At 36.7% G+C, this 26148-nt stretch overlaps 1 protein-coding gene across 5 annotated transcripts in view; it reads left to right on the top strand.

Moving 5' to 3' along the window:
* Positions 1 to 26148, top strand: part of FRMD5 (FERM domain containing 5) — a 410954-nt gene that overhangs the window by 177026 nt on the left and 207780 nt on the right. The window lies entirely within an intron of this gene.

Raw genomic sequence — 26148 nt, 5'->3', positions numbered from 1 at the left:
AGACAAGTACACAGCATAACAAGCAGAGGTACAAAATGATACCCCAGTGTCAGAAGACTCCTAAATATTTGTCTCTGGTTCTATCTTCTTTCTTGAGCCCCAGATCTGAAAAGTCCACTGCCTGTTGGACTTCTTCCTTCAACTTTTTCCCCCAATTTAAAAAATTGTGGTAAAATATACACAACTTAAAACTTACCATCTTCACCATTTTTAAGTGTACAGTGTAGTAGTATTAAATACATTGATAATATTATACAACCATCACCACCATCCATCTCCATACCACTTTTCATCTTGTAAAACTGAAACTGTACCCACTAAACAATAACTTTCTATTTTCCTCCCCCAAGCCCTGGCAACCACCATTCTACTTTCTGTCTCTGTGAATTTGACTATTCTAAGTACCTCATATGAGTGAAATCATACAATATTTGTCTTTTTGTGACTGGCTTATTTCACTTAGCATAATGTCCTCAAGGTTCATCCATGTTCATAGCATGTGTCAGAATTTCCTTCCTTATTAAGACTGAATAATATTCTGTTGTATATATATATACACCACGTTTTACTTAGCCATTCATCTGTGGATTCCATCAACTTTTGAGTAGGGAAAGAAATGTAAACTTTCATTTTTTGATTACTTCAGAGGTAGAGTTAGAAACCTAGGCACACAAACACACAAAAATGGTTTGTTTCCTCAAAGCTCTCATTTATTTGGGTAGCAAATGTAGAATTTAGAACTTTTAGGAATCTATGGGAAATGATATTTATTAAATATACATACACAATCCCATATATTGATACATACAAATCCTTTATGAAGAGGACAAACCTGCTAAAATACAGTACTGTCAAATTTTGGAAGATAAAGAATGCATATATGAACTCTTCATTTAAAAGTTGGGTTTGGAAATTCATACAAAATTTTATAAATAAAGGATTTACAAAACTTTATTTATCTGTGATCTCAAAAACATGCTATTATAGACTGAATGTTTGTGTCCTCCCTAAATTCTTATGTTGAAACCTAATCCCCAATGTGACGGTATTTAGAGGTAGGAACTTTGGGAGGTGATTAAGTCATGAGAGTGGAGTCTTCATGAATGGGATTAGTGCCTTTATAAAAGACACCCCAGGGAGCTCCCTTGCCCCTTCTGCCATGTGAGGATGCAGAGAGAAGGCAGTAGTCTATGAATCTGGAATCAGGCCCTCAACAGACACCAAATCTGCTGGCACCTTGATCTTGGACTTCCTAGTCTCCAAAACTGTGAGGAATAAATTTGTATTGTATTGTTTAGTTAATGGTATTTTGTTGTAGCAGTCTGAACATACTAAGATACATGCTTTAAATTTCTTTTTTAAATTTTGGTAAAACATACATGACATTTTAATCATTTTTCGGTGTACAGCTCAGTTTCATTAAGTACCTTCACACTGTGCTAACATCACCACTATCCATCTTCAGAACTTTTTCACCTTCGCAAACTGAAACTCTCTATTAAATAATAATTCTCCATTCTGTTTTCTGTCTCTGTGAATTTGACTCCTCTAAGTACCTCATATGAGTAGAACCATACAGTATTTGTCCTTTTGTTATTGGCTTATTTCATTGAGGATAATGTCTTAAAGGTTCGTCTATGTTGTAGATTGTGTCAGAATCATATTCCCTTGTATGTATATACCACATTTTGTTTATCCATTCATCTGTTTCTGGACATTTGGTTTGTTTCCACCTTTTGGCTATTTTGAACAAGGCTGATGTGAACGTGAGCATACAAATATCAGTTTGAGTCCCTGGTTTTAATTCCTTTGGGTATATACCTAGAAGTAGAATTAGTGGATCATATGGTAATTCTGTGTTTAATTTTTTTTAGGAAATGCCATACTGTTTTTCACAGTGACTGCCCATTTTGCATTCCCATGATCAATGTAAAGGGTTCCGATATTCTTGCCACCGCTTTTTATTTTCTGATTTTTGAATAATAGCCATTTTAATGGGTTTGAAGTGATATCTCATCGTGGTTTTGATTTGCATTTCCCTAGTGATTAGTGTTGTTAAGCATCTTTTCATGTTCTTATGGGCCATCTGTTTATTTTCTTTGGAGAAATGTCTATTCAAGTCTTTTTCCCATTTTTAAATTGTGTTATTTTTTGTTGTAGGAGTTCTTTATACATTCTGGGTATTAATCCTTTATCAGATATGATTTGCAAATATTTTCTCCCATTTTGTAGGTTACCTTTTCAATCTATTGATAGTGGTTTTTGATGCACAAAAGTTTCTAATTTTTATGAAGTCAAATTTATGTATTTTTGCTTTTGTTGCCTGAACTTTTGATGTCATATCCAAGAAATCATTGCCAAATCCAATGTCATGAAACTTTTTCCCTATGTTTTCTTCTAAGAGTTTTATAGTTTTAGCTCTTATGCTTAGGTCTTTGATTCATTTTTAGTTATTTTTGTATATGGTATAAGGGTCCAGTGCCATTCTTTTTTTTTTTATAAATTTATTTATTTTTATTTATTTATTTTTGGCTGTGTTGGGTCTTCGTTTCTGTGCGAGGGCTTTCTCTGGTTGTGGCAAGCGGGGGCCACTCTTCATCGTGGTGCGCGGGCCCCTCACTGTCGCGGCCTCTCCCGTTGTGGAGCACAGGCTCCAGACGTGCAGGCTCAGCACTTGTGGCTCACGGGCCCAGCCGCCCCGCGGCACGTGGGATCCTCCCAGACCAGGGCTCAAACCCGTGCCCCCTGCATTGGCAGGCAGACTCTCAACCACTGCGCCACCAGGGAAGCCCCCAGTGCCATTCTTTTACACACAAATATCTCAACACCATTTATTGAAAAGATCATCCTTTTCCCACTGAATGGTCTTGGCAACTTTGTTGTAAATCGTTTTACCATATACGGGAGGGTTTATTTCTGGGCGCTCTATTCCATTGGTCTGTATATCTGCCCTTATGCAAGTACCACACTGTTTTGATTACTGTAGCTTTGTAGTAAGTTTTTAAATTTGGAAATGTGGAGCCTTCAACTTTTCCTTCTCTTTTAAGATTGTTTTGGCTATTTCAGGTCCCTTGAGATTCCATGTGTGTTTTAGGACTGTGACATGCTTTTACTTATGGTCTTTGAAATATTTTATAGAAAGTCTTCTTGGACATTCTTATACAGATTTCCTTTTGAGGTAATCCTCTCCAGCTCATCTGAGTTCAGAATATGGTAGGGTCTGATTATTTAAGCCAATGTAGGGCTACATGGTATTCTTTAAATGCTTAGAAGAAAAGGGTTACAGGATATAGGATTTGGAAAAGATATTTCCTTTCTAGAGAAAAAGGGAGAAAAAACACATTAAAAAAAAAGTTAACATGCCTTTTGACTTAAAAAAAAAAATCTAGCTTGAAAATATTTAGCATTTGTCCTTAGAGAAGAGTTTAGATTTGCTCCCTTCCCCCCACCCCTGTTTTCTCAATAATCTTATTTTTTACTTTGCAAATGGATAAGCTTGGGGGATTTACCACACTCTGTAACACATGCATGTAATATGCAAGCTATGAAAAATTACCTAAATCTTTAGGGCTACCTTTTGTTGTTTAAGAATAAATAAATCATGATAGCTTTTAGATAAGTTCCTCTCATCTTCATAACCTTCAAGAAGTCTACATAGTTATTTTCCAAAGCAGATGTTTGATAATTGTTTTTAATGAAATTTTAAAAAATATCACATCTATTTTATCCTGTCCAATAATAGGCTGTATTTGAAGGAACTTTTTGACTTAAGTTACTCAGTATGTCTTGTCACTTAGTTTTCTCCCTTCTCTATTCAAAGGAAAAATACTTAGTCAATTTGCTGGTGATGATCACATTTTTGAATAGTCTGGACTCCATTTAATCATTTTGGTTAAAAAGTGAGACGTTAATATTTTCCCATCAATTTATTTGAATTGTCAAATTTCTTTTGGCTTTGAACTTCAGCATGCTGCAGGTCTTTTTTTTTTAAGTCTTGCAGTTACTTATCTGATCATTTACTTTGTAATATGTGTAAGAAGTTCTTTGCATCCCCTTCAGCAGGTAGAGTAAAATCAGATCTCTCCTGGGGAAATCCTAGAGTGTTAGGAGCACCTCTACCCTTTCTACTGGATCTGAGTATCTCCTCTTCCATTCAGGTCACAGTGTCCTCCTTTGGATTAAGCCTGACCATCCACATATCTCTCACCCACAGTTAGAATTTGTAGAGGTATTGCCAGCATTCAAAGTTAGTCACCAAAATACTGCAGAATTTCATTTGCTCATGAAAGGCAGCAACTGCATCAATTTTACCTGATTAGTTTCCAGTAAGTTCAAAACTGTGTAGATATTTAATAGATACTGTCTAATTCATATATTTAAGACAGGTTGTTATCTATAAACTCCAATTTGGCCATTTGAATTTTTTCAGTTATAATGAGTTATTGCAGAATAGTTGATGGTCTCATGCATGGTTGATCTAGCTTGTCTACAACAGTAGTGGAAAACAGCAAAAATTAATGGGGGGCTTCCCTGGTGGCGCAGTGGTTAAGAATCCACCTGCCAATGCAGGAGACATGGGTTCGAGTCCTGGTCCAGGAAGATCCCACATGCTGCGGAGCAACTAAGCCCGTGCGTCACAACTACTGAGCCTGTGCTCTAGAGCCCGTGAGCCACAACTACTGAGCCCGCGTGCTGCAACTATTGAAGCCCGTGTGCCTGGAGCCCGTGCTCCGCAACAAGAGAAGCCACCACAATGAGAAGCCTACACACCACAACAAAGAGTAACCCCCACTCGCCGCAATTAGAGAAAGCCCGTGTGCAGCAACAAAGACCCAACACAGACAAAAATAAATAAATAAAATAAATAAATTTATTTTAAAAAAATTAAAAAATAAAAAAAAAATAATGGGAAATGATTCATTTTATCACTCTGTAAAGCTATGATCTGAATACAAGAAACAAAATATTAATGAAAAGGCACATGTTTAAATACTTCACATGAATGTATTTAAGAAGTATTTTTTAAACATTCGATGAAAAATCAGTGTGTAGATTTTTTAAAGACATGAATGCCTCCTTCAAAATATGTTTGATAGTCTCTAATATATGTGTAGTTTAGACATCCAAGAATGGTTCATCCATGTAAAAACATGTTCTTTCCCCCAAATCAGAAGCCTGAAGGACCTGCTGAGTGCACACTGACTGGACTGTCACTGCTTGAGGCTTGGTCAAATCCTCATGGACATTTTCCAATTTTAGCAAAATCCAACTGAACTGTGGTTTGTGTCACTGAAATTTGCTTTATCATCATTGCCACCAATTACCATTTATTTAGCATCAATAACACGTGATAGTATTAGAGAACTAAGTGCATAGAGACTCTGTACGCTAGAGATTCCTGGACCACTCCTCTGAGTTGCTTGGTGAAGTTAGACAGCTAGTGTCAGTCTTATCATGGGCTTATAGAAATAATAGGCTACCAAAATTTAGGCTGCGAGTAGAATCATTAAAGATTCCTTGTCCTTTTAGCACAGAGTAATTCCAGAAATTCGTTATTTGCTAGTTTTCTCTTTCCAGTGGAGACTGGATGTGATAGTGCTTCTTGGTAAACTTGGTTCCAGGAAAGTTAACTCAGAAATACGGTGTCTCTTAGTGATTAATGGGCACAAGCTTTGGAGTTAGACCTGTGTTCACGTCCCAACTCTGCCACTAATGTAGTTTCAAAATGGGGATAATTGTCTCATAAAATTACAGTGAGAATTAAATGAGATTATTACTGAAAAGTGTTTATTTGTTCAATCTGGCACAAAGTGAGTAATCAAATATGGCATTTGTTACTATTATGATTCATTGTTTCTTCTACATATAAAAGGAATATGTCTTCTTTTGGAAATTTTGGAAATGCTATCAAGAAGAAACTTTAAATTACCATATCACACTATGACAGTGATAGTCATTGATAACATTATTAGTGTATTGCATTGTAGTCTTTTCCTTATGTATGTAATATATATTTGTGTGTGTGTGTGCACAATGTAAGTCTGGCAGATAGTAACTGTTTAGTAAAGATTTTTTTAATGCTATTGGATATGGTAGAATGTATCCTTTTAAAAAAAAATAGTTGCATAATATTCTCTTATGGATGTACCACAGTTTATTTAGCCAAATCCCTATCCCTATAAAAAATAGAAAGATTTTTCTATTATAAAAATCTTTCAGATGAACATTTGTGTTTATAAATCTTTGTGTATGTATCTGATTGTTTCTTTAAAGTAAATGCCCCTAAGTAGAATTACTGAGTCAGAGGTTATGAGCTTTATAAAGTTTTGGGCACATACAGCCAAAATGCCCAATATAAAAGTTGTCCCAAGAACAGTACTGGCTTTCTAAACTTTGCCAATCTAATACATCAAAATGGTCTTTTGTTATTTCTTTTTGTAATCTCTTATAGTTTTGATTCATATTTTTTTACTGTAGTGCAATTGAATATTTTCCTCCTATATTTAAGAATATTTTAAAGAAATTCCCATTTCTTTGTAATGATGTTTCTCAAACAAAACCTCAGCTGCTCTAGTAATATCTCCTGTCCCAGAGTGGTACACCATAGTTCCTGAGAAGAAAAGGAAAAATCATTGTTTGTGTGTGTGTTAAGTGAAAGGTAGCTTCTTTGATTTACATGAACATTAAGCCATGATAGGTAATGACAGTTTACTCCTAAACTGCATGCAGTTACCATTGACATGGATATGCTATAACCTGTCATCCTCGGCTTATAGATCTCCCCAGGGGAAATGTTCCAGGACAGTGAGCAAAAGAAATGTTTTCTGGGGAAAGAATCAGGGCAAGAGCATTGTGATTTCAGACGTCACAATTTTTCCCTCTAGCAGTCTATATCCAAGAGCAAATCTATGCCAGCCAAGCAGATGAATCTGGCATTTCTGAATATACGTGATGGCTGGAATTAAGATTTCTGGTGACAACTATGGGCCTCTATCAGATACCCCTTTCTGGATGTTTCAGACTGAGAGATGACTGGAAGAGGGATTGTTTTACACCCAGAGACCAGGAAACTTCTATTCTTATTCATAGAGCTTTTCATTTTTCTGAGTGTTTCCCTCTGCCTGTCAGGACTTGTGTTCTCACAAATTCCTGCCCTCACACCAGGGGAGGGAATAATTGAATTTAGATAGTTGGTTTTTGAGTTGGACCAATACTTTCCATATGGAACTTCCATAGAAGAAATGGGTCAAATAGAGGACACGCAGGGGAAGCAACTCTGAATGCTTACATGGATACATACATATTTGTTTTCTTTGATATGTTAGAACCTATGTAAAAGGAAAGTACTGTCTAAAATAAGAGGATAGTGTTCTATAGTCATATCATCATTTGAGTATTTATCATTGACTGCTTTTTAAAATAAATTTATTTATTTTATTATTTTATTTTATTTATATATTGTTTCTGGCTTCATTGGGTCTTCGTTGCTGCGTGCGGGCTTTTCTCTGGTTGTGACAAGTGGGGGCTACTCTTCGTTGCGGTGCACGGGCTTCTCATTGTGGTGGCTTCCCTTGTTGCAGAGCACGGGCTCTAGGCACGTGGGCTTCAGTAGTTGTGGCACGTGGGCTCAGTAGTTGTGGCTCGTGGGCTCTAGAGCTCAGGCTCCTTAGTTGTGGCGCACGGGCTTAGCTGCTCTGCGGCATGCGGGATCTTCCTGGACCAGGGGTCGAGCCCATGTCCCCTGCACTGGCAGGCGGATTCTCAACCACTGCACCACCAGGGAAGCCCTGAATGTTTTTTTATTATAAGTTTCAAAAAACAGATTGGGTCCGAGCTCACTTAAATTAAGAGGGGAAACACTTGTTCTTTTATGATGCTTAAACTCTATATTTGGAAATAGAGGATTAAGAAACTTATATCCTTTAATATATGTAATAAACTACAACTATTCAAGGGTTGAACAGCATCTGTTGGAAGCAATTTATTTTCCATTGAAACTGACACCACTTAGAATTTGCAGTTTGAGGTCTACTTGTCTAAGACCTCATTTCTATCCTATACTTTAAAATTGTTGCTCTCCAAGCCAGGGAAATGATGTTTTCTGGGCCTGTGTATGATGGCTCTGTACCAAACCAGCAATGTCTAGTAACCTTCCAAGGCCTGTGTGGTTTTTTAGAGATTTATTATATAGAGGGAAGAAACAAGCATGTTCTATTTTATACTATTTAGGACCTAAGAATCACTCTTTTCCCTCAGGATTCACTTGCACTGAGGCCTAGACAGAGAAAATCTGGCTCTTTGTCATCCTGAACTGCCCCAGTCCTTGCTTTAGCTTGTAGCCTGCAGCCTCATGAGGGACCCCAATACTCCATTTCCTTGGTGTTTGAGGTATAAGTTCTAAATTTCTGAAATGTACACCAAGGAATTCCTGGTGATGGCATAAAAGCTGACATCATTATGAAAAGTGGGCAGGAGGTATTGTGTCCTTTGTGAGGAAGTTTAAAATTTCTTATATCCTAACTACAGTTAAGGGGGAAATCATAAATTAAAACACCACACCACCAACAACCAACTTCCCCATTAACAGATAAACAGACTTCCCATACTGCAATTGGAAGGCACCGAATAGATCATCCCCTTTATTGGACTGTGGCTGTGGGCTTCTCAATGTTATCCTTGTAATACTAAGGCCTAGAGGAAAATCTGGCACAGGTAAATAAACAGTAAATATTAGCTGAAAGAATAATTCAGTGGCCTAGCTCTGTGATTTGCACTTTTTTCTTTGCCAAAGATCTTTTAAATTAATTTTGTTTCCCATGGCCTCCAAATTTTGAAAGATTTCCTGCTCTGCATTAGATAATAATTTATTTGTTTTCTAATTTTATTGACCAAAGCCAACCAGGATTTCTGGTCAACGTGAGAAAATCATGGTTAGTTAGGACTGTAATTCCAGCTCAGAAAAAAAGAAATTTGACATTTTAGTTAGATGATGTAACAAATAAGCTTTTTGAAATAAAAGTAACTTCCAGCCCAGTATTACTTTTTGGAAGTCTCCTATGAGTCTGAGCATGCAGACTGAAAATTAATGATTTAGTCTAACCTACTCATTTTATAGATAAACTTGCTAAAGTGTAAGGAGTTAGGGTGAAATGATTTATTGGTAAAGCCAGACTAATTGATTCCCATTTCCTAGTTTAAAGAGTCTAGTTAAGATGGGTATATAGGCTAGGGCTTAGAGAGGATGTTTAGAATGAGGCCTTAAACAACCTGGCTCTTTTTTTTTAACATCTTTATTGGAGTATAATTGCTTTACATTGTTGTGTTAGTTTCAGCTTTATAACAAAGTGAATCAGCTGTACATATACATTTATCCCCATATCTCCTCCCTCTTGCGTCTCCCTCCCATCCTCCATATCCCACCCCTCTAGGTGGTCACAAAGCACCGAGCTGATCTCCCTGTGCTATGCAGCTGCTTCCCACTACACTTGGCTCTTTTTTATGAATACTTTTTGGATTGTGCTGATTAAAATAGGTTACAGATAGAATCCCATTTTAATACACACTTTATTATCTCACATCTAGTTACATATAATATAATTGCATATTTCAGTGATCTAGCTCATAGTTCATACTAATGTTTTATTGTTATGGATCACAAAATTCTACCAGGTTAAAATAATTCATATGAATAGATGTCATAGAGCAGCGGTCCCCAACCTTTTTGGCATCAGGGACTGGTTTCATGAAAGACAGTTTTTCTGCAGACCAGGGGGAGGGATGGTTTCGGGATGATTCAAGCACATTACATTTATTGTGCACTTTATTTCTATTATTATTACATTGTAATATATAATGAAATAATTATACAACTCACCATAATGCAGGATCTGTGCGAGCCCTGAGCTTGTTTTCCTGCAACTAGATGGTCCGATCTGGGGGTGATGGGAGACAGTGACACCCGAAGTGTGTTGCTTATGTCCAGTCTACTCCGTAAGATGCGGCTTAATTGTCACTTGCCACTCACTGATAGGGTTTTGATATGAGTCTGCAAGCAATTGATTTATTATGGTCTCTGTTCAGTCAAACCTCTCTGCTAATGATAATCTGTATTTGCAGCCACTGCCCAGCTCTAGCATCACCGCCTCAGCTCCTAGATCCCTCGCATGTGCAGTTCACAGCAGGGCTCGAGCTCCTATGAGAATCTAAAGCTGCCACTGATCTGACAGGAGGTAGAGCTCAGGCGGTAATGCAAGCAGTGGGGAGCGGCTGTAAATACAGATGAAACTTCACTCGCTCACCCACCACTCACCTCCTGCTGTGTGGCCCGGTTCCTAACAGGCCACAGACCAGTACCGAGAGTTGGAGACCCCTGTCATAGGGGACCCATTTTGTCCAAGAAGGATGTGGGAACACCCTCCTTATGGCCCCAGGAGAGGGAATTGCTTGAGGGTACATGTCATCAACTTGAGATCAGGCCAATGGCAGCCACAACAGATTGACTCTTGAGAACAGTGGCATCAACTTTTGTAAAGCCTACAGAGAAAACCAGGGGTGAAACTATGCAGCGAAGCAAGGTCAAGGATTTGAAGTGGGTCAAGATTCTAGTGTCTATGATGTTTTGCATTTTTGCTGTTATTAACACGTCAACATGATAATAGATGGTCAGTTAAGTTTGAGTGTCAAAATTATTAATCACAAGTCCCTATTCATGTAGAGAATATGAGGAATTCATACAATGGGGAGAGAAATACCAAAATTTACCTGAAAGATGAACTCTTTACAATTTTCATGTTTTAAAATGTTATTGAGGTATAATTTATAGATAATAAAAAGCACAGATTATTATTATTTTTTTTTTTTGCTGGCAAAAATTTGGGACAGTTTTATCTTTGAAAGAGGCAGTATCTAGCATCCAGAATCATAGTCCAATTAATGGAATGAACCTCTTCCAACCTGAACGCAGTCATTTTGACATTAGTATGACATAAAGGAATATAACACGGCAAATTCTGGAGCCCTACAAAAGCAAAAATAATGAGTGCTTGTCACTGGAAGCTTTTATAATGGAGGTAAGCAGTAACCAATTCTGAAGTTGATTAAATTGTCTATGACAACGTTTCTGTAATAATTTTTACCTTTTTCACTTCTGAAGGACAAGGTAGTCTAGCAATGTTTCAAAATCCCTTATTTAATTAACAAAGGAGAATCATGCAGGCACTATTGTGATAGACAAGTAGCAGGAAGGTGCAAACATTTGCAAGGTGGTGTGAATTGGTCTCCTCTTCCACCAGGCAGTCGCAACACATAAGAGGCATACCCTGCTCTTCGTTTTGAGTGTTTTATGTCACACATAGAACTGTTAGGTTTTAGAATTATTAAAAGAGAACTGATGAGGTTGATAGGTCCAAAACATGTTTTCTATCTGTTTGTACAATAAGAACTCTTAAGAAATATCTTAAAGTTAAAAAGAAAATCCAGCATTAATAGTAAGGAAGCAGTTTTGGCATATAAGCACTTGTGTGTGTAGTGGAATATGAAAAGATTTTTAAAAAATGTTTTCCTAATTGTTAAGAATATGATTAGTGTACCTTCATTAAGATAATGAATGACACAATTAAGATTCAAATAAAGCTTTATGTCCTGAAATGATGGAACAAAGCTTAAAGAGATGACATTAAACAAGTAAATATAAAATCCGGAACTTAAATTCCAAAAGTCAACTCTGTGTATACAAGATGGAGACGATAGCATTTTATGGCAAAAACCCCAGAGATTTTAGTTAATTATAAGCTCACCTAAAGCAAAGTGGTAAGACAGTAGCCCCAAATGCTTATATTAAGTTGCATCTAATAGAGAGGAGAGAGTTTTACAGTACACTTGACTATTGTTGCCAGAACTTTAGTTTTGTGTTCCCTTCTGGGGGTTACTTTTTAAGAAGGATGTCAACCTACTGAGGCATACTGGACAGATGGTGGCAGGGTAATGAGGGGACTGAAAAGTTCCCGAGAGACCAAAGCAGAGTAACTAAGGGAAAGCATAAGTAAAATCATAGTTCTTACCTCTGGGGAAAAAAACCTTAGAGATTATTTAATCTGGAACTCTTACTTTTGACCTGAGGAAACTGGTTCAGAGAGCTGTGTCCTGAGTCACAGGACAAGACAGGAGCAGACTAGTTTCCAAAAGTGCTACATGATGAGAGAGCGGGTGCCAAATATGTGACATGCTGTGTGGAAGAGGGCCCAGATGTCTTTCATAGCTTGAAAAGGCAGAACCAAGACTAATGTTTGGAAGTTGAAGGAAAGATTTGAAATAAAAATAGAAGCAACAACTTCCTAGTGATTACAGCTGCCTAAAATTGGAATAGATTGCCTTGAAAAGCAGTGAGCTGCCCATCACTGGATATGTTCAAGTAAAGGCTGAGAATGTTGTTGAGGTGATTCCTTCTGTGCAGGAAAGGTTGGATTACACTAGTTTATTATTATAGCCCCTTTTAATTGCTAATAAGAGCTAACATTTATTGAGTACTTATGGATTGTTATGCTAAAGTAGTGTATATGTATTATCTCGTTGAGTCTTATAATATTGATGATACATGAGGAGGCTGAGACCCAGAGAACCACTTGTTTTTGCCTATGGTCACATGGTTAGTAATTGATGAGGTGGGATTCAAATCCAGGCAGTTGGGCTCCAGAGCCAGTTTTGGTAATTTCTGTGCTGCAGCTGACCCTTAACTGCAGTTCTCTGACTCACATAAATATGTATTAGATTTATTTAGATCCTTTCTTTCATGACTTACAACATTTTTGAACAGAAGGAAACTCTCAAAGAGAGGGCCCAACTTGCATTCGGGGGTCTGGTTTCTTATGGGATTTAGTGTCATAAATGTGCCCTGCAAGCCTGTGTGCATTCACAGTTCTTGATAATAAATCCTCTGGAAACAGCCAGCCGTTTGCAGTTCCTGAGCCATTTCCGTAGCGGTAGAAGTTATATTAAACTACCATTTATCATTAAGAGACCTTGTGTTCCCAAATCTACTCACTTTACATATATTTTTAAAAATTCTCCTTAGTAGGTATTCTAATCCCTGTATTATAAATGTGAAAACTGTATGTTAGATTTTGATCAACCTGACTCCAGCCCAAACTGAACTATTTTTTTTTTAAATAAATTTATTTATTTATTTATTTATTTATTTTTGGCTGTGTTGGGTCTTCGTTTCTGTGCGAGGGCTTTCTCTAGTTGCGGCGAGCGGGGGCCACTCTTCATCGCGGTGCGCGGGCCTCTCACTATCGTGGCCTCTCTTGTTGCGGAGCACAGGCTCCAGACGTGCAGGCTCAGTAGTTGTGGCACACGGGCTTAGTTGCTCCACGGCATGTGGGATCTTCCCAGACCAGGGCTCGAACCCGTGTCCCCTGCATTGGCAGGCAGATTCTCAACCACTGTGCCACCAGGGAAGCCCCTGAACTATTTTTTAATTGAACTTTTTATTTTGAAATAATTGTAGATTCACATGCAGTTTTAAGAATTAATACAGAGATATCCAGTGTACTCGTTATCCAATTTCCCCCAATAATTTGCAAACCTATAGCACAATATCACAAGGAGGATATTGACATGGATACAGTCAAGATACAGAACGTTTCCATTACCACGGGGATCCCTCTTATTGCCCCTTTATTGCCACCTTCCTCTCGTCCACCCTCCTATCCCTCACCCTGACGACCACTAATCTATTCTCCATCTTTATAATTTTTGTCATTTTAAGAATCTCATATAAATGAAATCATACCGCATATAACCTTTTGGGATTGTTTCTCTTCACTCAGCATAATTCCTTAGAGATTCATCTAGGTTGTTGTAGTTAACAATAGTTTTCTTTTTATTGCCCAGAAATATCCATGGTGTAACGCAGTTTGTTCAACCATTACCTGTTAAAGGACATCTGGGTTGTTTCCAGTTTTCAGTTACTATGAATAAAGCTGTTATAAACATTTGTGTAAAGGTTTTTTTGTGAGCAAAGGTTTTCATTTCTCTGAGATAAATGTCCAGGAGTGAAATTGTTAGGTTATATGGTAGGTTAGTGTTTAGTTTTATAAGAAACTGCCAAACTGTTTCTTAGAGTGGCTGTACCATTTTACAATCCTACCAACAGTGTATAAATAACCCAGTTTCTTTGCATCCTCACCAGCATTTGGTGTTGTCATTATTTTTTATTTTATTCTGAGAGATGTGTAGTGATACCTCATTGTGGTTTTAATTTACGTTTCCCTGGTGGCTAATGATGTTGAACATCCTTTCAGATGCTTATTTGCCACATGTGTATTCTCTTCAGTGAAATGTCTGTTCTTTTTTTTTTTGCCCGTGTCCTCATTGGATTGTTTGCATTTTTACTGTTAGGTTTTGAAAGAGCCTGAACTTTTATAGATATCCATTTCAACAATGTGCTCTTCATTACCTGTGTCATACCTGCCTTGCCAATACCCTGCTCAGGGTAACTCCCATAGTCTGACTTGTGTGACTTCTTATAGCCTGGAAAAGTTGTGATTCCATTCTGAATAGACGTAGAACAAAATACAGGTTGTCTGAACTTACAGCTGCCTAACAATCTTTTTTTAGACTTAATTCACATGTCATAAAATTCACCTGTTTAAATTGTACAAATCATTTCTAGTATATTCACACAGTTGTACAACTATCACACTGTGTAATTCCAGAACATTTTCATCACTGCAAAAAAGAAACCTTGTTTCTATTAGCAGTCACTCTGAATTTTCCCATTCCCCCTTTCCTCCAGTCCCTGGAAACCACTAATCTACTCTCTGACCCTGTGGATTTACATGTTCTGGACATTTAATATAAATTGAATCATACAGTATGTGCCCTTTGTGTCTGGCTTCTCTCAATTAGCATAATGTTTTCCAGGTTCATTTTTAAGGTTCATCCATGTTGTAGCAGGTATCAGTACTTCATTCATTTTCAGGACTGAATAATACTCTATGGATACATCCCACATTTTGTTTATCCATTCATCAGTTAATAGATATTTATTTCCACTTTTCAGCTATTATGAAGAATGCTGCTGTGGACATTTGTGTACAAGTTTTTGTGTGGGCATACAATTTCATTTCTTTCGAGATATACCTAGGAATGAAACTGCTATGTCATATGGTAACCCTATGTTTAACTGTTTGAGAAAATGCCAAACTCAAAATGGCTGCACCGTCTGACACTCCCACCAGCAATGTATGAGAGTTCCAAATTCGCTACACCTTCACCAACACTTGTTATTTTTATTACAGCCATTTGTTTTTGATTATGATCATTCTAGTGGGTGTGAGATGATACCACATTGTGATTTGCATTTCCCTAATGACTAGTGATGTTGCGTATTTTCACATAGACTTATTGGCTATTCGTATTTCTTTGGAGAAATGTCTATTCACATCATTTGCCTATTTTTAAATTGTTGAGTTGTAAGAGTGTTTTTTTATATATTTTGGATGCGAGACCTTTATCACATATAGGATTTGCAAATATTTTCTCCCATTCTGTGGCCTGTATTTTCACTTTCTTCATGGTGTCCTTTGAAGCACAAAGGTTGTTAATTTGGAATAAGACCATTTTAACTATTTCTCCTTTGGTTGCTTTTGCTTTTAGGTATCTTAGCAATTTTTAAACTATGTTCTTTTACTCTTTATTATGGCCCCTTTGATCTTTTCCAGGTGCCCCCCATTCACAGCAAGTACCCTGTCTCCCTAGTTCCTTTACTTTACGCAGATGAACTTGCCTCCTTCTTTCTGAGAAGGCTGCGATTATTTGCCATAATTTCCCCAACTTCCTTTGTCTCAACTTCATAAGTTTCTATGTATTTTCACTCTCCCTCCTCTTGTCACATCCTCCTTTGAAATACAAAGTTTTGCTTTTCTTTGTTAAGATGAACACCTCTACTTGGTCTATTTCATCCCCTCCTCTCAGACTTTGATTCAATGATTGGACTCTCTCTCCCTCCTGGCATCGTTAATCTCTCCTTCTCTACTCTTCTTTCTTTTCTGCCTTTCTATAATCTCATGTCTCTGTTTCCCCTTTAAAGAAAAATAAGGGGGGGGGACGTTCCCCAGTTTTATTTTTCCTTTAACCTAACAACCTCTTTGACTTTTCCCTTTACTTTTTAATCTTGAAGGAGATGTTTCACCTCATCTAAAATATTGCAGTAACCTTCTCAATGGTCTCCAAGTCCCCAGTCTCCCACTTTGACTCATCTTACGCACTTTCTATCAGATAAATCTTCCCAAAATGAAGTTCTTAATCACCTAACTCTCCAGCCTAAAAACTTTTGATGACTCATTTAATACCAAGTTATCTACAGGACTCCCCAGACTAATTTAATTCAAAGTCTTTATAACATCCTCTCAACTCTGACACATCTGGACAACTCACTCTGCCCTGAACACAGCCCCTTAGCTTCCTGCCTAATGTCTCCTCCCCAGAATGCCTGTTTTCCTTACTCTTTTCCTATGAAAATTCTGTCTTTACTCAGAGGCCCCGGTCTTTTTTCACCATCTCCTCCCCCTTCCACCAGAGGGCACTCTCTAATCTGTATATCCCTACCACATTGCAAACTTCTATGTGGCCCTTATTATTCTGCCTTGTATTATAGCTCTTTAAAATAGATTGTAAGCTCTCTGAAGGCAGAGACTAATAGCTTGTCTGTCTCTGGACCTTCTCTAGCAACCAGACAGGGCTTTAGATCTGTAGGTACTGAGTAAGCATCTCTTGAATTGATGAAATTTGAATTGAAAACAAGAACCAGGGCACCCCACATCCTTGGAGAAAAATCTGGAAAAGATAAGGCAGAAAACATGAGGTAGACAGGGATTGGTAAAGCTGAGCAAGTAATTTATGCTTTAGCTTTACAGTGAATCAGAATATAAGCTCAAAACCTCATTTTTCTGAATGTCAGTTTTAAAACTGATCATTGCATAACAGATGTATTCTTTATTTTCAAAACCCAAGGGTAAAAAACCATATATATATGTGCATATATAAATATGCACACACACACACACATATATATATATATGTAGCAGAACCAGTTGAGTAAAATGATGTAGAGTCACTTTATGTGACAAGTTGAATAATCTGTTCAGAATCATGGCCCTAGAATTGTTAAGAAGGATGTCATGTTCATCTCCCAATTATGGAGAAAGGAAGTAGCGAATTGCAGGAACTTTGTAACCTGTAAAGTAGTGCATATAAATTGACCTTTAAAAGTTTAAAAATACTTCCTACAAAGTGTGGGTCAATTTATATGCTACTAGTTGGTGGGTAGTGGTGGTCTCTCAGCTGCCTCTTGAAGCAACTCTTAATGGATTGTTGGGTCATGAAATCAATATCATGATCAAAATCAATGTGTACTCACGGATAAACCCGGCCTCAAATTTTCATATTGAAAAACTTTAGGTCAACCCATACACTAGATTGTATTCACACCTCTATTATATGCATAGTATTAGGTACCTAATAGTATCTATTAGGTATTCAAATAAGGTAAATTGATTAAATATTTACCTGTTTGGGTAGGATGATTGAGAAGTGATTTTGTTTACATTTGTAGGTCTGAATAGGAACACGATAGATACCCTTCTTTATCTGTTTTGGGATATTCAAATTTATTTCTAAATTTTAAGCTATTGAAAGCCGGGAAACTATTCCATATTTTTTTGTAACCTCTAGTCCTAACAAAACTCCTTTAGTATTACCATTATTCAATAATGCTAATCATGATAATCCCTTTTATCTATTGAGTGCTTCCTAAGGGGTAGACACTTTCCTAAACAATGTATATTTATTATTCCTTTTAATTCTCACGGCAGGTTTGTGAGATACTTTCCTCTCTTTTCAAAGGAGAAAATGATGCTTCAGTAGTTTGCTCAAGGTCACAGATTACATAGGTGGGTGAGCCAAGATTGGAACCCCGGCAGTTTGACTCCAGGATCTGTGCTTCCAACCACTGCACCATTTTCCTCAATAAATATGTATCCACAGTGATGCTAGTTAGAACCAAGCTGTGCACATGGCATATGTGCAGTGACATCCTGTCTATGTTTTTATTGTGTAATGTACCCAGGATACTGTGAGCCCACAGCTAGTATCCATTAATGATAATGGTGTGGGAATTCAAAAATAATTTCCAGAGCATCCTGGGTAGAAGACATTACATAATTTTCATTATTCAGTGATCTTTAAATTCTGGGGCTTAAAAGATATTTGTTATTTGGAGACCCAAAATAGTTTTTTTTTTTCTTTTTCTATAAGTTGGATTTGAAATGGAAGTAATGGTACAGTGTGCTTTCTGATATTTCAGTAGGATTTTTTCACTTTTATTTATTCTAAGTTATTTATCTACTTATGCCTCTCTAAAGGGAGAGGTAGAGGTAACTTTCAGATTTTCTTTATATCAAATTTATTGGATGAGAGAAAAAATAAATATAATTTTAAAGACTTCTAAGGAACCTTTGCTTTATCTTCAGGTAAGAGTGCTTTCCAATTTTCTACTGCTACTTTTAAGTACATTATGAGTATCCATACAGTGAAATACTATGTAGCAATTAGATATGTTTTCACAAGGAAAGATGTCCACAATATATTGTGTAAAAAGAGCAAGTCCCAGAAATATATTCAGTATTCTCCCCCTTAAGAGCCTATTAATATATAGAAGATATATTTGTAAATGTATAGAAAATTATTTGGAATAATATACAACAAGCTCTCAACTACCGTTAACTCTGGGGAAAAGATTGAGATTGAGGGAAGGAATGAAGTAGGACTTTTTATTCTACATATTTCTATTTTATTTAAAATTATATGTGCTTTTATTTCTGTTTTGGTTGGGTTGGGTTTGTTTTTCTTGAAAAATAACTTCCTAAATACAAAAAAGTACAAAGATAATAAAACATACTCCCAAGCACCAATCACCCAAAATGAAGAAATGTACTTTTTTAAATATTTGCTTTAGAAATTTTTAAAAATTAAAATTATATAGTTGAAATCACCTGTATTCTTTTCCCAATTCTATTCCTTTATTTCCCTCCCTGAGGTCAATAACTAGCATCAATATCGGGCCATGTCAATATCTTCAGATCTAGTTCAAACATTTTTAGTACTACAGTGGGTCCTCCATATCTGTGGGTTTCATATGTGCACATTCAACCAACTGCAGATCAAAAATATTTGAGGGGAGTCCCCTGGTGGCCTAGTGGTTAGAATTCTGGACTTTCACTGCTGTGGCCTGGGTTCAATCCCTGGTCAGGGAACTGAAATCCCGCAAGCCATGAAACATGGCAAAAAAAAAAAAAAAAAAAAAGGGAGGGGGAATTCCAGAAAGTTTCAAAAAGTAAAACTTGAATTTGCCTCGTACCAGCAACCATTGACATAGCATTTACAGTGTATTTACAAATATTTGTATATCATTTACATTGTATTAGGTATTACAAGTAATCTAGAGATGATTTAAAGTATACGAAAGGGTGTGCGTAGATTATATGCAAATACTACGTCATTTTATATAAGGAAAATGAGCATCCACAGATTTTGGTATCCATGTGGTCCTGGAATCAATCCCCCACAGATACTGAGGGAGGAATATATATTGTATCCAGTAATATGAATATATCACAATTTATGTCACCTTCCACAGGTGGATACTTGGGTTCTTCCCATATTTTTTTTTTCTCTTATGGATGGTTCTTCAATGGACATCCCTGTACATGTCTCTTTACGTACCTGTGTGAGAGGTTTTCTAGGGCAGGGCTTCCCAAACTTTTTGTCTAAGTCAAAGACAGAAAAGGATTTTTGCATGGCAGACTGTGGTAAACAGATGAGAGGTAAATGGCAGGGTCTCTGGCTAAGCCCCACTGCCATCCTGAGGGCTGAAGGAGTCATTATTTAAGCACACCAGGACCATCTTGCCACATCACACCTTTTGAGAAATTCTGCTGTTGGGCCTTGTCTCTCAAACTTTCATTTTATTTAAAAATTTTTATTGGAGTATAGTTGATTTACGCTGTTGTGTTAGTTTCAGCTGTACAGCAAAGTGAATCAGTTATACACATACATATATCCACTCTTTTTTAGATCCTTTTCCCATATAGGTCATTAAAGAGTATTGAGTAGAGCTCCCTGTGCTATACATTAGGTCCTTATTAGTTATCTATTTTATATATACTAATGTGTATATGTCAATTCCAATCTCCCAATTTATCCCCCCCTTTCCCCCGGATAGCCATAAGCTTGTTTTTTACATCTGTGACTCTATTTCTGTTTTGTAAATAAGTTCATTTGTACCATTTTTTTAGATTCCACATAAAAGTGATATCATATGATATTTGTCTTTCTCTGTATGACTTACTTCACTCAGTTATGACAATCTATAGGTCCATCCATGTTGCTACAAATCTCAAACTTTTAAATGTGATCTTGTTAAAATGGAGATTTTGATTCTGTAGATCTGGGGTTGGGTCTGGGATTCTGTGTTTTAAGTAGTGCTAATGCTTTTGAGTAACAAAGCTCTATTGCTGTGTTGTCCAGTATGATAACCACTAACCACACATGGCTATTGAACGCTTGAAATGAGGTTAGTCTGAATTGAGACGTGTTGTAAGTATAAAATACACACTTTTAGTATGAAAATAACATATCTCATTTGTATTTTTATATTATTACACATTGATTATGAATTTCATATTGAAATGATACTATTGTGAAATGTATTGAGTTAAAGAAAATATATTATTAAAATTAATTTTCCCTATTTCTTTTACTTTACTTTGGCTGCTGAAACATTTTGAATTACATGTGTGGTTTGGTTTACATTTCTTTTTCTTTTTTTTTTTCTTCCCCCCGCGCAAAAAAAAAAAAAAAAACCAACTAATGCCCAGGACCTACCCCCAGAAACATGGACTCATGTTTTCTTTCTTTCTCTCTTTCTTTCTTCCTTCCTTCTTTCCTTTCTTTCTCTCTTTTTCTTTCTTTTTTTTTAATTTTTGAATTTTTTTTTATTTATTTTTTTATACAGCAGGTTCTTATTAGTCATTGATTTTATACACATCAGTGTACACATGTCAGTCCCAATCACCCAATTCATTACACCGCCATCCCCACCCCCCCACGGCTTTCCCGCCTTGGTGTCCATACATTTGTTCTCTACATCTGTGTCTCAACTTCTGCCCTGCAAACCAGTTCATCTGTAACATTTTTCTAGGTTCCATATACATGCCTTAATATACGATATTTGTTTTTCTCTTTCTGACTTACTTCACTCTGTATGACAGTCTCTAGATCCATCCACGTCTCAACAAATGACCCAATTTCATTCCTTTTTATGGCTGAGTAATATTCTATCGTATATATGTACCACAACTTCTTTATCCATTCATCTGTCGATGGGCATTTAGGTTGCTTCCATGACCTGGCTATTGTAAATAGTGCTGCAGTGAACATTGGGGTGCATGTGTCTTTTTGAATTATGGTTTTCTCTGGGTATATGCCCAGTAGTGGGATTGCTGGATCATATGGTAATTCTATTTTTAGTTTTTTAAGGAACCTCCATACTGTTCTCCATAGTGGCTGTATCAATTTACATTCCCACCAACAGTGCAAGAGGGTTCCCTTTTCTCCACACCCTCTCCAGCATTTGTTGTTCGTAGATTTTCTGATGATGCCCATTCTGACTGGTGTGAGGTGATACCTCATTGTAGTTTTGATTTTCACTTCTCTAATAATTAGTGATGTTGAGCAGCTTTTCATGTGCTTCTTGGCCATCTGTATGTCTTCTTTGGAGAAATGTCTATTTAGGTCTTCTGCCCATTTTTGGATTGGGTTGTTTGTTTCTTTAATATTGAGCTGCATGAGCTGTTTATATATTTTGGAGATTAATCCTTTGTCCCTTGATTTGTTTGCAAATATTTTCTCCCATTCTGAGGGTTGTCTTTTTGTCTTGTTCATGGTTTCCTTTGCTGTGCAAAAGCTTTGAAGTTTCATTAGGTCCCATTTGTTTATTTTTGTTTTTATTTCCATTACTCTAGGAGATGGATCAAAAAAGATCTTGCTGTGATTTATGTCAAAGAGTGTTTTTCCTATGCTTTCCTCTAAGAGTTTTATAGTGTCCAGTCTTAAATTTAGGTCTCAAATCCATTTTGAGTTTATTTTTGTGTATGGTGTTAGGAAGTGTTCTAATTTCATTCTTTTACATGTAGCTGTCCAGTTTTCCCAGCACCACTTATTGAAGAGACTGTCTTTTCTCCATTGTATATCCTTGCCTTCTTTGTCATAGATTAGTTGACCATAGGTGCGTGGGTTTATCTCTGGGCTTTCTATCTTGTTCCATTGATCTATGTTTCTGTTTTTGTGCCAGTACCATATTGTCTTGATTACTGCAGCTTTGTAGTATAGTCTGAAGTCAGGGAGTCTGATTCCTCCAGCTCCGTTTTTTTCCCTCAAGACTGCTTTGGCTATTCGGGGTCTTTTGTGTCTCCATACAAATTTTAGGATGATTTGTTCTAGTTCCTTAAAAAATGCCATTGGTAATTTCATAGGGATTGCATTGAATCTGTACATTGCTTTGGGTAGTATAGTCATTTTCACAATATTGATTCTTCCAATTGAAGAACATGGTATATCTCTCCATCTGTTGGTATCATCTTTAATTTCTTTCATCAGTGTCTTATAGTTTTCTGCATACAGGTCTTTTGTCTCCCTAGGTAGGTTTATTCCTAGGTATTTTATTCTTTTTGTTGCAGTGGTAAATGGGAGTGTTTCCTTAATTTCTTTTTCAGATTTTTCATCATTAGTGTATAGGAATGCAGGATATTTCTGTGCATTGATTTTGTATCCTGCTACTTTACCAAATTCATTGATTAGCTCTAGTAGTTTTCTGGTGGCATCTTTAGGATTCTCTGTGTATAGTATCATGTCATCTGCAAACAGTGACAGTTTTACTTCTTCTTTTCCAATTTGTATTCCTTTTATTTCTTTTTCTTCTCTGATTGCCGTGGCTAGGACTTCCAAAACTATGTTGAATAATAGTGGTGAGAGTGGACATCCTTGTCTTCTTCCTGATCTTAGAGGAAATGCTTTCAGTTTTTCACCATTGAGAATGATGTTTGCTATGGGTTTTTCATATATGGCCTTTATTATGTTCCCTCTATGCCCACTTTCTGGAGAGTTTTTATCATAAATGAGTGTTGAATTTTGTCAAAAGCTTTTTCTACATCTATCGAGATGATCATATGGTTTTTATTCTTCAATTTGTTAATATGGTGTATCACATTGATTGATTTGCGTATATTGAAGAATTCTTGCATTCCTGGGATAAATCCCACTTGCTCATGGTATATGATCCTTTTAATGTGTTGTTGGATTCTGTTTGCTAGTAGTTTGTTGAGGATTTTTGCATCTGTATTCATTAGTGATATTGGTCTGTAATTTTCTTTTTTTGTGGTATCTTTGTGTGGTTTTGGTATCAGAGTGATGGTGGCCTCATAGAATGAGTTTTGGAGTGTTCCTTCCTCTGCAATTTTTGGAAGAGTTTGAGAAGGATAGGTGTTAGCTCTTCTCTAAGTGTTTGATAGAATTCACCTGTGAAGCCATCTGGTCCTGGACTTTTGTTTGTTGGAAGATTTTAAATCACAGTTTCCATTTCATTACTTGTGATTGGTCTGTTCATATTTTCTATTTCTTCCTGGTTCAGTCTTGGAAGGTTATACCTTTCTAAGAATTTGTCCATTTCTTCCAGGTTGTCCATTTTATTGGCATAGAGTTGCTTGTAGTAGTCTCTTAGGATGCTTTGTATTTCTGTGGTGTCTGTTGTATCTTCTCCTTTTTCATTTCTAATTTTATTGATTTGAGTCCTCTCCCTCTTTTTCTTGATGAGTCTGGCTAATGGTTTATCAATTTTATTTATCTTCTCAAAGAACCAGCTTTTAGTTTTATTGATCTTTGCTACTGTTTTCTTTGTTTCTATTTCATTTATTTCTGCTCTGATCTTTATGATTTCTTTCCTTCTGTTAACTTTGGGTTTTGTTTGTTCTTCTTTCTCTAGTTCCTTTAGGTGTAAGGTTAGATTGTTTATTTGAGATATTTCTTGTTTCTTGAGGTAGGCTTGTATAGCTATAAACTTCCCTTTTAGAACTGCTTTTGCTGCATCCCATAGGTTTTGGATGGTCGTGTTTTCATTGTCAATTGTCTCTAGGTATTTTTTGATTTCCTCTTTGATTTCTTCAGTGATCTCTTGGTTATTTAGTAACGTATTGTTTAACCTCCATGTGTTTGTGTTTTTTACGTTCTTTTCCCTGTAATTCATTTCTAATCTCATAGTGTTGTGGTCAGAAAAGATGCTTGATATGATTTCAATTTTCTTAAATTTACTGAGGCTTGATTTGTGACCCAATATGTGATCTATCCTGGAGAACTTTCTGTGCGCACTTGAGAAGAAAGTGTAATCTGCTGTTTTTGGATGGAATGTCCTATAAATATCAATTAAATCTATCTGGTCTATTGTGTCATTTAAAGCTTCTGTTTCCTTATTTATTTTCATTTAAGATGATCTGTCCATTGGTGTAAGTGAGGTGTTAAAGTCCCCCACTATTATTGTGTTACTGTCGATTTCCTCTTTTATAGCTGTTAGCAGCTGCCTTATGTATTGAGGTGCTCCTATGTTGGGTGCATATGTATTTATAATTGTTATATCTTCTTCTTGGGTTGATCCCTTGATCATTATGTAGTGTCTTCCTTGTCTCTTGTAACATTCTTTATTTTAAAGTCTATTTTATCTGATATGAGTATTGCTACTTCAGCTTTCTTTTGATTTCAATTTGCATGGAATATCTTTTTCCATCCCCTCACTTTCAGTGTGTATGTGTCCCTAGGTCTGAAGTTGGTCTCTTGTAGACAGCATATATATGGTCTTGCTTTTGTATCCATTCAGCAAGCCCCTGTGTCTTTTGGTTGGAGCATTTAATCCATTCACGTTTAAGGTAATTATTGATATGTATGTTCCTATAACCATTTTCTTAACTGTTTTGGGTTTGTTTTTGTAGGTCCTTTTCTTCTCTTGTGTTTCCCACTTAGAGAAGTTCCTTTAGTATTTGTTGTAGAGCTAGTTTGGTGATGCTGAATTCTCTTAGCTTTTGCTTGTCCGTAAAGCTTTTGATTTCTCCATCGAATCTGAATGAGATCCTTGCCAGGTAGAGTGATCTTGGTTGTAGGTTCTTCCCTTTCATCACTTTAAGTATATCATGCCACTGCCTTCTGGCTTGTAGAGTTTCTGCTGAGAAATCAGCTGTTAACCTTATGGGAGTTCCCTTGTATGTTATTTGTCGTTTTTCCCTTGCTGCTTTCAATAATTTTTCTTTGTCTTTAATTTTTGCCACTTTGATTACTATGTGTCTCAGCGTGTTTCTCCTTGGGTTTATTCTGTATGGGACTCTCTGCCTTCCTGGACTTGGGTGGCTATTTCCTTTCCCATGTTAGGGAAGTTTTTGACTATAATCTCTTCACATATTTTCTCTGGTCCTGTCTCTCTCTCTTCTCCTTCTGGGACCCCTATAATGCGAATGTTGTTGCATTTAATGTTGTCCCAGAGGTCTCTTCGGCTGTCTTCATTTCTTTTCATTGTCTTTTCTTTAGTCTATTCCGCAGCAGTGAATTCTACCATTCTGTCTTCCAGGTCACTTATCCGTTCTTCTGCCTCAGTTATTCTGCTATTGATTCCTTCTAGTGTAGTTTTCATTTCAGTTATTGTATTGTTTATCTCTGTTTGTTCTTTAATTCTTCTAGGTGTTTGTTAAACATTTCTTGCATCTTCTCCATCTTTGCGTCCATTCTTTTTCTGAGGTCCTGGATCATCTTCGCTATCATTATTCTGAATTCTTTTTCTGGAAGGTTGCCTATCTCCTCTTCATTTAGTTGTTTTTCTGGGGTTTTATCTTGTTCCTTCATTTGGTACATAGCCGTCTGCCTTTTCATCTTGTCTATCTTTCTGTGAATGTGGTTTTTGTTCCACAGGCTGCAGGATTGTAGTTCTTCTTGCTTCTGCTGTCTGCCCTCTGGTGGATGAGGCTATCCCCATTAAGGAATTTTTGCTGAATAAAG

Source organism: Balaenoptera physalus, assembly GCF_965194825.1.
Source record: "Balaenoptera physalus genome assembly, chromosome: 2".
NCBI lineage: Eukaryota > Metazoa > Chordata > Mammalia > Artiodactyla > Balaenopteridae > Balaenoptera > Balaenoptera physalus.
The sequence above is the reverse complement of the archived record's forward strand: the minus strand, read 5'-3'. Positions and strand labels throughout refer to the sequence as shown.